Source organism: Gymnoscopelus microlampas (genome assembly GCF_963454915.1).
Source record: "Gymnoscopelus microlampas genome assembly, chromosome: 5".
In the NCBI taxonomy this organism is placed as follows: Eukaryota; Metazoa; Chordata; class Actinopteri; order Myctophiformes; family Myctophidae; genus Gymnoscopelus; species Gymnoscopelus microlampas.
The window spans coordinates 8,801,594-8,813,287 of NC_139942.1; the positions used below are offsets into that span (position 1 = coordinate 8,801,594).

The 11,694-nt window shown below is 40.0% G+C and overlaps 1 gene segment (V, D, J or C); it reads left to right on the forward strand.

Annotated features, from left to right (window-relative positions):
- The first annotated feature begins 4,317 nt into the window (after nt 1-4,317).
- LOC311044718 (immunoglobulin lambda constant 6-like) lies at nt 4,318-8,435 on the forward strand. The segment is given in 5 exons: nt 4,318-4,524; nt 4,655-4,738; nt 5,625-5,918; nt 6,498-6,581; nt 7,937-8,435.
- Nucleotides 8,436-11,694: the final 3,259 nt, after the last annotated feature.

Sequence of the window (11,694 nt, forward strand, 5' to 3'; positions counted from 1 at the left end):
GGCCGAGGCCCACTGGTGGGCCGCGAGCGCGAGGAGATTGCAAGTGGGCCCCAAAATAATAGGCTCTATGCACAGCAGCCATTTTGGAGAAAAATTTGGCCTCTTCTTACTTCCTTCACAGGTGTAACCAATGATACTAATGAAGGCTCTGTTCCATTCTGGTCAAACAGAGTCAGGGTGCTGATATTGTGCATGTTGGCTCACTAGAAATACTAGTGGGTCTCAAAGTGTGGTCCAGGGACCCTCATGGTTCCTTGAGAGGGTGTAACTCTGAGAGTTATGGGGGTCCTTGAAATTAAAAGGTTTGAGAACCACTGTGCTACACGAAATGGAACAGAGCCTTCATTAGTGTCATTGGTAACACCTGTGAAGGAAGCAAGGAAGGGGCCCAATTTCTGTCCAATATGGCTGCTGTGCATAGAGCCTATTGGCAAAAAACTTTGAGCTTTTAATGATATATTACAAAATGTATGTTAAGAAAATGTCTTAGTATTTGTGTCTTCGGTATTTTCGTCTTTACAATTTTAAAAGGAGATGTCTGATGGTGAAATCAAAAAAGAGGACCCGCACACTGTCAGAAACTTGCAAAATTGCATTGTCTGTCCTGATGAAGGTCTAGCGTCGAAATGTCCGAAACGTCGAAATAAAGCAATTTTTTTTTTTGCAAGTTTCTGACAGTGCGGGTCCTCTTCTTTGATTTCACCATCAGAGATCTCCTTTTGAATTATGCATTTTTTGGCTTACGCACGCGCACCTGTTACCGACCTTTGAGGTGTGCATCGGCCTTCTCCACAAAAGTCTTTATAATTTAGGGAAAAACAAATTCAGTGAGATACAGATAAATAGGAACTTAAAGGAATAGTTTGAATAAATACTTATTTTCTATCAATTACACACCCCATGTCATGAAGCCTTGAATTCATGGAGATATTTCAGTTTTTGTCACATTCCTAAGCCAATGATTCGATGACCGGGTGTCTGGTGCGGTAGGAGACCCAATTGGCTTACACACCCCATGAATTCAAGGCTTCATAGGGTGTGCAATTGAGAGAAAATAAGTCATTTTTCGAGTTAAGTACTCCTTTAATGTTAGTTCCATTGATCCAAGCTGGAACACAAATAGACATGCTCTGAAAATGCACGTGGCCCACCCATCTGAGTGCTGCCGGCCTGCCGCAAACACTTTTCACGTGGACCCTGATCCAGAAAAGGTTGAGAACCACTGGCCTAGCATTTGACACTATGATCAGTGGTTCTCAACCTTTTGTGGCCGTGACCCCCACCCAAAATAATCCTATTTGAACTGGGGACCCCCCAAAATAATCCTGTTTGAACTGGGGACCCCCCAAAATAATCCTATTAGAACTGGGGACCCCCCACCCTGATAAGCATTTGGAATTGTAGGAGTCGAGGCATTACATTTAGTTTGACACAGATAAATATGGTGAAAATAGCAGATGCGTAACGGGTGGGTCTACGGGGGACTGCTCTACAGTGGTTTGCCTCCTACCTGTTGAATAGGAGTGTTGCTGTGGCCGTCAATGACTATGTCTCCACCTCAGCTCATTTGAAATGTGATGTTCCCCAAGGTTCAATTCTTGGCCCTATTCTGTTCTCCCCATACGGTACATGCTCCCCCTCTGTGTTTTAATTAGTCGTTTTGATCACGTGTTATCTTACCACTGTTATGCTTACGACACCCAGCTGTATTTTGCTTTTAAATCTTCAGACTGCGGTGACCCACATCGAGAGATATTGAGAGACATTCACCAAAGAGGGCATGTCCCTTTAACTCTTTTACTGCCATGGATGCGTTGTCGAGTCTTTTGGTACTTGGTCCACATACATACATTACAATTTTACTCTGGCAGTTAAAGAGTTTTAAGAGCGGGGGTTAATATATAGAGTGACTTCCGGTTCCGGGTTAATGTTGTTGATATTGTTGCTGACCGCAGTGAATGTAAACTCCTTTATGTGAAGCTAAGTAAACTACCTCGACTTGCCTGCGTCTCCTGTCTCGCTGTTTCTTAACTCCACAAGACCATAGTAAACTTGTCTATTTTAAAAGAATGTTTCACTTCCATCAAGGACTGGATGTCACAACATCTCTCCAGTTAAACCCACACAAGACTGAAGTCCTTATCATAGGACCTGAGAGCATCCATGGTGAAATAAAGCAGTTTATGGATCCATTAACAGCTAATTTCACAGGAGTTCCTAAGAGAACAAATGAACTTTGAACCACGTGTTAAAAGTGGTCCAAACCTGTTTCTTTCAATTAAGAAACTATTATGAATTTTAATTCATATTAACTAATGAAGCTCTAAGTGAGGCTCTGTGTTGTTGTGTTGAGTTTCTGTCACAATGGAAACGTTCAGAACAGCTTCAAAGCTGTCAGTCATACTGATGAGTGTTATCTCTTCGCCCCATTGCATGATGGGAGCTCTGAGGTCGCGTTAGAAACCTCACAAACATCTCAGTCTTATTAGTTCACTGTCAATCTCAGCCACACGTCTACTCTTCTGCAAAATGCCTCTGCTGTCGTCCATGGTTGTTTTTGTCTCACTGAGTTCAGGTGAACTCCGAGTTCTTCACTTTGTTTTTTACGAGATCAATTCACCCTCAGATTTAAGTTTTACATTATCAAGTTTCATGTGTCTGTTTCTCTCCAGCAGTGGTTATGGCGGGTATGTCGGGGGGTATACCGGCACCAGATTTGCATCAGGACCAGGTGTCACAGACCATCAGAGTTGGTGGAGCGGTTTCATTCAGCTGTGAAGGAACTGCACCGTGTCATACTTATGTGTATTGGTACCAGATGAAAGAGGGAGACACTTTCAGAGCTATTCTTTGTATTCACAAGCGGGATGGTGACATTAATTCTGGTTATAATCATCCTCAAAAAGAAGATTTTTCTGCTGTAACAAATTACAACAAGGTCGAGTTGTTGATCAAGTCAGTTAAAGTCCCCCATTCTGCCACCTATTACTGCTCCTGTTTTGTGCCGTATAGGATACCACAGAGCCGACATGTTCCTATACTCTGTACAAAAACACGACGCAGAATTTACACAGCATTTACGGCCAATGCAAGAGGGAACAATCTGGTAACACCCACCTATATAGAACAAACATGGGTAAATGATCTTTTTACATACTACCACCCAAGTGTGGAATGTTGGATCACTGGCTTCCTGGCCTGAAAATCCACCTTTCAGGAGGCCAAATGGTGAGGTAATTATCACTTCTCCCTTAAAACGGTGTTATTCTTTTAGACTAAGTGTTTGACTACTTGTGCTGTTTGCATTTCTGTATAATAAAATATTCAATCAATCAAATGATTTTGACATTTGACAACTCAGCTGTCATCAGGTGGTTTAATCAGAATGTTCAATAATGAATTCAGTAAGGCGTTTGTCCTGTGACAGTGACTCACGACAGGGTTTTGATACTAAGTACTAGTGATGCGCGGGCCGACCCGTAGCCCGCAGGTCCCGCGAGTTGAACTCTGGGGCGGGCGGACGGGTTATAGATTACGACGCACTTATCGCGGGGCGGGTGAAACGGAAGAAAAAACACCACCAAAACACACCTTTTCGCTCTCTCTCTCTCTCTCGCACGCGTGTCTCTCTCTTTCTCTCCCTCCCTCTGTCCCTCTTTTTTTATTATTTTTTTAGCGGGTTGCGGAACGGGCTGGGTTGTTGATTTATATACATTTTTGCGGGACGGGTTGGGGCGGGTTGGGCTCCCGTGCGGGGCGGGCGGGGGCGGGTTATGAAAATACCTCACCCGCGCATCACTACTGTTTGCCTGTAAATGGCATAAAACATTTGTGGGCCTGACACAGCCCTGGGTAGGCCACCCAGTCTTCGCCACCAGACTGGGTGGCGAAGACTTTTAGGATCAATCTTTGCTATTTTTTATAAGCATTTGTAATTATCTAATAATTTTGTTTTCTAATATATATTCTATATATTTTCTAAATATTATGACATAACTCTGCTAAAACTGGTGTTCAATTTTGTTTCTTTCAAATGTTTCATTTTAGACATACATTTACTATTTACGATAAAAGGGATCTAAGATGCCTCCTCTCACCTCTGACACCATAATACATGATTAAAACCATATTTGATACTGTTTCAGTCACTTGTGTTTAAATCTGTTAAAGCCCATGCATACTACAGGCAAAGTTTGTTTGGCTAATTTGATTGGTTAGAAGTTGTTCAGACGTTCAAGGTGGGTGTGGTATATTTAGTTTTGTTTCCACATTCAGCCCAGCTTCATTCTGTCAGCAGTGAAGCGTGAGAAAGCAGCGATAGTTTGGAAGAAACGTTGGCTGTAGGCTACTAGTCTCAGTGCTGGCTATAGTGTACAATGCTTACATCAAGCGACCAATAACACGAGCTGTGGTGGGTGGGGTCTGGCTTCCAGAACACAGAAGTGTTCTGTGCCGTATGAAGGTTTTATTGGTTCGAGGAGCCCTCCCTCCCGAACTGTTCTGGTGGAGTATATGCTACCTTTACACAATCAACAGTGTTAGGGGAGAAGAAGACAGCCTCCACGTGGCCTCCCCTGTAAGTAGCTAAAGAGTAGTTGCAAGGTTGCATGCCCTTTAAGCAAAACAAATGTCTTCACAACGTCCACCGACCGACCACAATCAACAGACAGGTTTCTGCAATGGGACATTTCACCGTGGATGCAAATCTTTGGCTCTGGGACAAGACTGTATGTTACAAGTAAGAGAACATTATTATTATTACACTTATTATTATTATTACACCTAATATTATTATTACCCTTATTAGTAGCAGTGGTAGTCAATGATGGAATTTCTACATTCGTTTTTTGGTTTATATTGTCTGTTAGGTTCATATTAGGTCTATATGTTAGGTTTATGTTTTATATTTAGGCTTATTAGGGTTAAACTTATATGAAGTTTAAATGTTATGTGTTTTATCATGTTAAATGCTACAGTAGGTTTATATTATTTATGTTAGGTTTGAAAGCTTCTATATTAGGTTTGTGTGGTAAGTTTATATGTTTATACACTGGAAAATGCATTGAATTACAGCATGATTAAAATGATTATGTTTGTTTTTATATTTGTATTTATTTGACAATATTCATACGATTAAAAATGACTTGAAACATCTCCAAAAAGACGGGACTGTGAAAAATCCCAAACTCATTTAATACCCGAAAATGATACCAACTAAAGGTTGTTTACCAGGTCATTAATTACTTTAAATTTAAAATTGGCATACACGTTGCTGCTTCTAGTGACTGATATTGAACTTCTAAGGAATGTTAGACTCATTGAAAACACACGTCCTTGCTTCGGATGACGGATATTTTCCAATGCATTTCCGTGTTTTGTGTTTCCCACAACTATTTTCTCATTTTTTTTATAAAAAAAAAATATATATATATATAAAATATTATGTAAAAAGCACGGCCCCTCATGCATTAGGACCATATCATTCACCAGATGATGGGAGTCTGATACAATGAACATAAAATATATAAAAGTAGCACTTATAGTATGATTACATTTAGAACCTGTTTGTTTTTTTTGCTTGTTTGCTTGTGTGTGTGTGTGTGTGTGTGTGTGTGTGCTGCTAGATGAAGCAGTGTTGAAGCCCACAGTGAGTGTGTACACAGCGTCTCCAGATGCAGTGACAGGGAGGAGAGCGTTGCTGTGTTTGGCTGCAGACATGTTTCCAGATGTGGTCCAGATGTCATGGAGGAGAGAGTCACCCAGAGGCCAGATGGAGGAGGTGCCATTCACTGAGAGGATGGAGCTGACAGAACCTGGACGGACAACTGGACTCATTCTGCTGGACCAACAACAGGCTGCCATGTACACATACCACTGTAACGTCAAACATGAAGGAGGAACCGTCCAGATACAAGCAGGTAATGAAGATACTGGTCTCTGGTTTGAAGTTACTGCCCTTTAGGCCAGTTTGAAGTTACTGCTCTCTAGTTTACATTTACTGGTATCTAGTGTATTGGTTTGAATTACTGGTCTTTATTTGGAAGTACTGGTGTCTAGTGTGAAGTATCTCTAGTGCTGTACATATACTATATTATTCAGTACCTCAGAATATATTATTCAACAATGCTATGTGATCAAATACAATATAATCCAGTGTTCTTGGGCGTTTAATTGGGTCCACATTAGTCAGTTAAGAGCAGCTGTAGGCTACTGGTACTGTTGCTGTGTAAAACCTCTGAAACCATCTATTTTACTGCTGTTAAACATGAGTTTTTTTTTTAGCACCCCCCAAACTACAGGCCCATGTGATTGCTGTTTTACTGGATTATACTGGACTGTATTTGTTTAGTTATATGACAGGTTACACATTATCTAATAATAACCCTTAAAAACTAATGCTGAAGTGTCCTTGAGCAAAATACTTGACCCCCCCCCCCCCCCCCCCCCCTGTGTGTTTAATGATTATCACATTTCATTGAATACATGTTTGTTCCCAGCTGTACCAGATGTACCTGTGGCTACTACAGTTGTTCCAGTGACTATCTCCCCTCCACAGCCTGCATCAGTGGACAACACTGACTGTAAGTTGACCTGTTTACTTTTTCAGTAAAGAAGAACAACACAAATCAGTCTGCTTTCTGCTATGATGCTCCAGTTTCATGGAACAATCTACAACTCGTGCTAAACATAATGCCCCAATATACAATGCACATTTTTATAAACTGCTCTCAAATCTCCCTACCTCACTATGAAACTGTTTTGGTCTTATTTGGTTGTTTCTGTGTTTTATTCTGTACAGATGTGCCACTTCAAAACTTCACACGTTACTGTTCTTTCCCTGAAAGTGCCCTGAAAATGCATTTTCCCTCCCTGTTTTGCCCTTAAAAATTCACTGTTTTGCCCCTGAAAAGAAGTTGTCAATAGTACTACACACCCCAGTTTTTCCCTTCAACAGACATCCATATACATGAGAACAAAAGAATGTGTGTTGAAGAAGGTGTCAGACTCATTATGAGGCGAAAGGTGATTTGAAGAGGTCCTTGACCAGTTGCTCAAATTAATTAGCATCATAAAAGCAGTGATCATCAAAATAATTCAGCATTTTAAATGCCTTTCTTTGTCCCTCTTATTGCCCTGGGAATCCCCTGAAAATGTACTGTCTTGGCGATGGCAGGACATTTGAAGTTTTGAAATGGCACATCTGTATGTGTCTTAATTGATTGATTGATACGTGTCTGCAATCTCAACAGGATTGAAAATGAGGGCAAACCTCAATGCTCTTTTCGAGAATAAATACATGTTACAAGCAATCAAGCAATCAAGCAATCAAGCAATCAATCAAATACCTGTTATAACACCAGAAATGTTCAGAGTGAAGTGAATGTTGTGTATCCTTGTGGGACCAAAGGCTTAGGCCTATAGCGAAACACTCAACCTGGTGACTTAAGAAAAGCTATTATTATTATCATTATTATTATTATCATTATTAATAATCGTTTTATGATTCACAACAAGTTGGACATGGTGGACTGCCATAAGAATAGCCTATAGACTATTCTCATGCCAAACCAGCTGAACAGTGTTTGTGTCAAGTTTAGTGCGGATTGGAGCATCAGTGCGCCTGTGGCCCCTGATTGTTCTGGCAGTTCCCTGAACAGTGTTTGTGCCAAGTTTAGTGTGGATGCACATTTGCACCAATGCTCCAATCCTCAGTAAATTTGACGCAAACACTGTTCAGTGGTCTGGTATGAGAATAGTCACGCGTGTGTGTGTGTGTGTGTGTGTGTGTGTGTGTGTGTGTGTGTGTGTGTGTGTGTGTGTGTGTGTGTGTGTGTGTGTGTGTGTGTGTGTGTGTGTGTGTGTGTGTGTGTGTGTGCGTGCGTGCGTGCGTGCGTGCGTGCGTGCGTGCGTGCGTGTGTGTGTGTGTTTGTCTCAGTGTTTCAGATGTTGTGTACAGTGAAGCTGGCGTCTCTGGTCTACTCTCTGATGGTGATGAAGTTCTTCATGTTCAGCTGTGGACTATTGCTTCTCCGCAGACCTTCATCACCCTAGACTCCTCATCATCACTACTCGCTATGGCTGCATTGTTTTCAAGAATCAAGAAGGCTTTATTTGTCTAACTCACTCATACAAGTATAAGAAATGTGAAATGCAATTTTGTGGTCAGTTTCAATGGTGTACTTCATGTAAACATTGCTATATTCATGTTTTCTATCAATTATACTTTATAGCATACTTTATATGTACAATAGAATACAGAATGATTCTGTGTTATGTTACTTATGTTACTTTAATTCATCACAATATATTTGACAATTTACAATATTAAGAAGGAATTTAACGGATGTTGATTTTGTTCTCTATTTAGTACCACAGACAAACAAGTATTTTAATGTTATTAAATATGAGAATTAAACATCAACAAATTACTGTAATTTGTCGCTTTCTGTCTTGACTGACTTTCACTTGTATTTTATTCTCTCAAAATAATTGATACTAAACATCCTCGTTAGGCCCAATAATGCACCAAAAACTTTAAAAGTAATAAAACATTACTTACATTATGGTCTTTGTCCTGGAAGATATATAGTATACGTGCCTGCGTGATTAGCATTGACTAGCTGCCATAGAGTAGCTTGAACATCAAAACATCAACAACCACACTCATGAAATAATAGGCTATTAATGCATATAATATGAACATCAAAACATCAAAATGGCACACATGTAATAATAATGATAATGTAATATACCCCAGCAGATGTCAACAACAGGCTTTCTGACCTTGCTTACAGCTGTCACTAAAATACAAATTACAAAAACATAATGCTAAATGTTACAAACAAGGATTAGAATGGACAACGCAATGTAATGTAGCTAATAAACCACTTTGGTGAGTTAACTCTGTGAAAACCAAGACAAGTGACTTGACCCCAGAGACACGATGCAAAGGGATAAAAGATATTTATTATCATCAGCACTGACGTCTTCACATTTACATCAAGCATACAAAGTTGATGAGAGTTGAAGCAAAGATGACAGCTCAAGTCAGACCTCAAGCAAGTTATGGACCTCTGCCCTCACAGCATGTTCACGTCAGAGACTACATCCTGCTCCAACTACTCCAACTGCAGGTGCATGTGAGCAGGAGACCTGTTGGTGGGCCCCTTACTGTCAAACCATAAGACACTCTTCCACCGCTGGAACAGGATATGAAACCTTTTGTGGCTGAGAAAAGGAGAAAAACACGCTTGAACTAGACTCCTAGAAGAGCGTAGATTGTTAAAAAGGCTACAAAACAAATCTACGGTCATCTAACAGGTGAAAAGACGCTGTGAAAGTGACGAGACATACACTCATGCACTAACATGCACACGCTGTTGTTAGGTCATAAGGTCAACAGACAAGATTTCTATTTCAGTAATAATCAAACAAAAAAAACTCGTTTTCAATATAAAATGCAAAATACAAGGTACAAATCCCACAAGAAAAAACAACATTAAAAAAAAAAAAAAAAACAGTTCCGTACCAACAGGCTCTATGCACAGCAGCCATATTATCACTTCCTTCACAGGTGTTACCAATGATACTAATGAAGGCTCTGTTCCATTTAGTGTAGCACAGTGGTTTCCACGACCCCCATAACTCTGAGAGTGTACACCTGCAAGGGGCCATTTGGAAGCCCATGAGGGTCCCTGGACCCCAACTTTAGACCCACTGGTGTAGCAGAGTGTTTCCAGTGAGCCAACATGCACACAATATCAGCACCCTGACTCTGTTTGACCAGAATGGAACAGAGCCTTCATTAGTAGGCCTATCATTGGTAACACCTGTGAATGTCTTCATAATATGGCTGCTGTGCATAGAGCCTATTCCTCATTTAATCTGTAAGGGAATTCCATAAGGAGTGAATCCAGTGCGCTTCTCTTTGAAATTCAACGGTCTCTTTCACCACCTCTATTCAACAGATTCACCACTTAAATCCCTTGAAATCTGAATATACACACCTCATGTCTTGTGGTATTGAAATGTCTGGCAACAGGAGATCTTTCATGAAGTTTTTTTTAGGGCTGGGACTCGATTAAAAAAAAGATCTCATTAATTAGAGGCTTTGTAAAGAATTAATCGAAATGAATCGCATGTTTAATTTCGATTAATTAATTAACTACATACAGTACTTCTTACCATGTAAATCCTCTCCTTTACCTGTGCTGTATCTTTCTTCTTTGTTGAGGGTGTAAAGAGTCGCCCTTGATCATGGCATTACAATGAATACAGTTGTAACAATGAAAATTAAGGTAGACAAAAAAAAATTTGGTCGTATATAAATCTTAACCCTTATCCCTAAACTTTTTTGGCATTTAAAAATAGTTTGGAAAACATTTCAAAATAGTTCAAATATCCGATATACAAGCTCACAACGTGTCGATGTAGATTGGCTAGTTCGGGGGTCAGCAACCCGAGGCTCTGGAGCCACATGCGGCTCTTTAGGCCTAGTGGCTCCCTGTAGCTTTACAAAAATATGTGGATATTAATAGACGTTTATTTTCTTCTCGTCTTAATTTAATTTATCGGTGCTGTAGTTGGCCAAACATGGCACATACATTCTTACGTTCTCCGATATGGTAAAAATGTTTAAAATAAATACAAAGTTTCAACATTTCTGTCAACAAAACTTTGCGTCATACCCTGCATACCCTCTATTGTTGTCCAGAGTGTCAAGAAGAAGACAATTCAACGTTTAACCTCCTCTAGAGGGCAGCATTATCGAGTTGACTTTGCACATTGATGCACTGTGCTTGATCATTGTGTCATTAAACACTACAGGCATGAAGAGAACAACTCTCAGACTGAATGTTGATCATCACTTACTTTCTCTGTTGATTTAAACCTCATTGTAGAGATGGAACATTGTCTGTGGATGATTCTCACTGTTCTTATCTTTGGTATGATATAAACTACATCATGTAATTTCATATGAATATATTATATAGGATAGCTTTCACAAAGTCAGCAAGCTGTGTTTTTAATTGCTGCTCAGAAGAACATGTATTACTTTTTATTTATTTTCGTTTTACTTTCAAGTACTACTATCACTATGCTTTAGGTTAATTTTTGGGGGTTCAGTTACAGTACTTAGCATGAGAGCTATGTTTTTTTTGTTTAGTTTTTCCAAATGGAAGATTTATTTTGTATCAAATCTTTTCAAAAAACTGCTAGTGCTGATTGTAGTTTTAGTTCCACATGTTATGTTATCAAACAGATGGCCTTGCTGCTATAAGTTATGTTGATATTTCTCTCCTCCTCCTCCTCATCATCATCTTCATCGTCATCTTCCTCAGGATCCACATGTGGTGATGAAGTGACCTCTGACATGTTGGAGGTGACATGTACTGAAGGACAAAGTGTCACTCTGTCCTGCTCCTATCAAACAAACATGGAGGTAGTTAGCCTTTACTGGTACCATCCCGGACCCTATCTGAACCAGGCACCTCAGTATCTGCTGCAGAAAGGAGCCAGATCAGTGACTAGTGAATACACTTCTAGTGATCATTATCAATCTACAACCTCCAGATCATCAACTGAACTCATCATAACAGACGTAACCATGGCAGACACAGCTCTGTACTACTGTGCTCTGAGAACAGACACAGTGATACAAAGATTAACAGAAACTGTATGAAAACCTGAAGA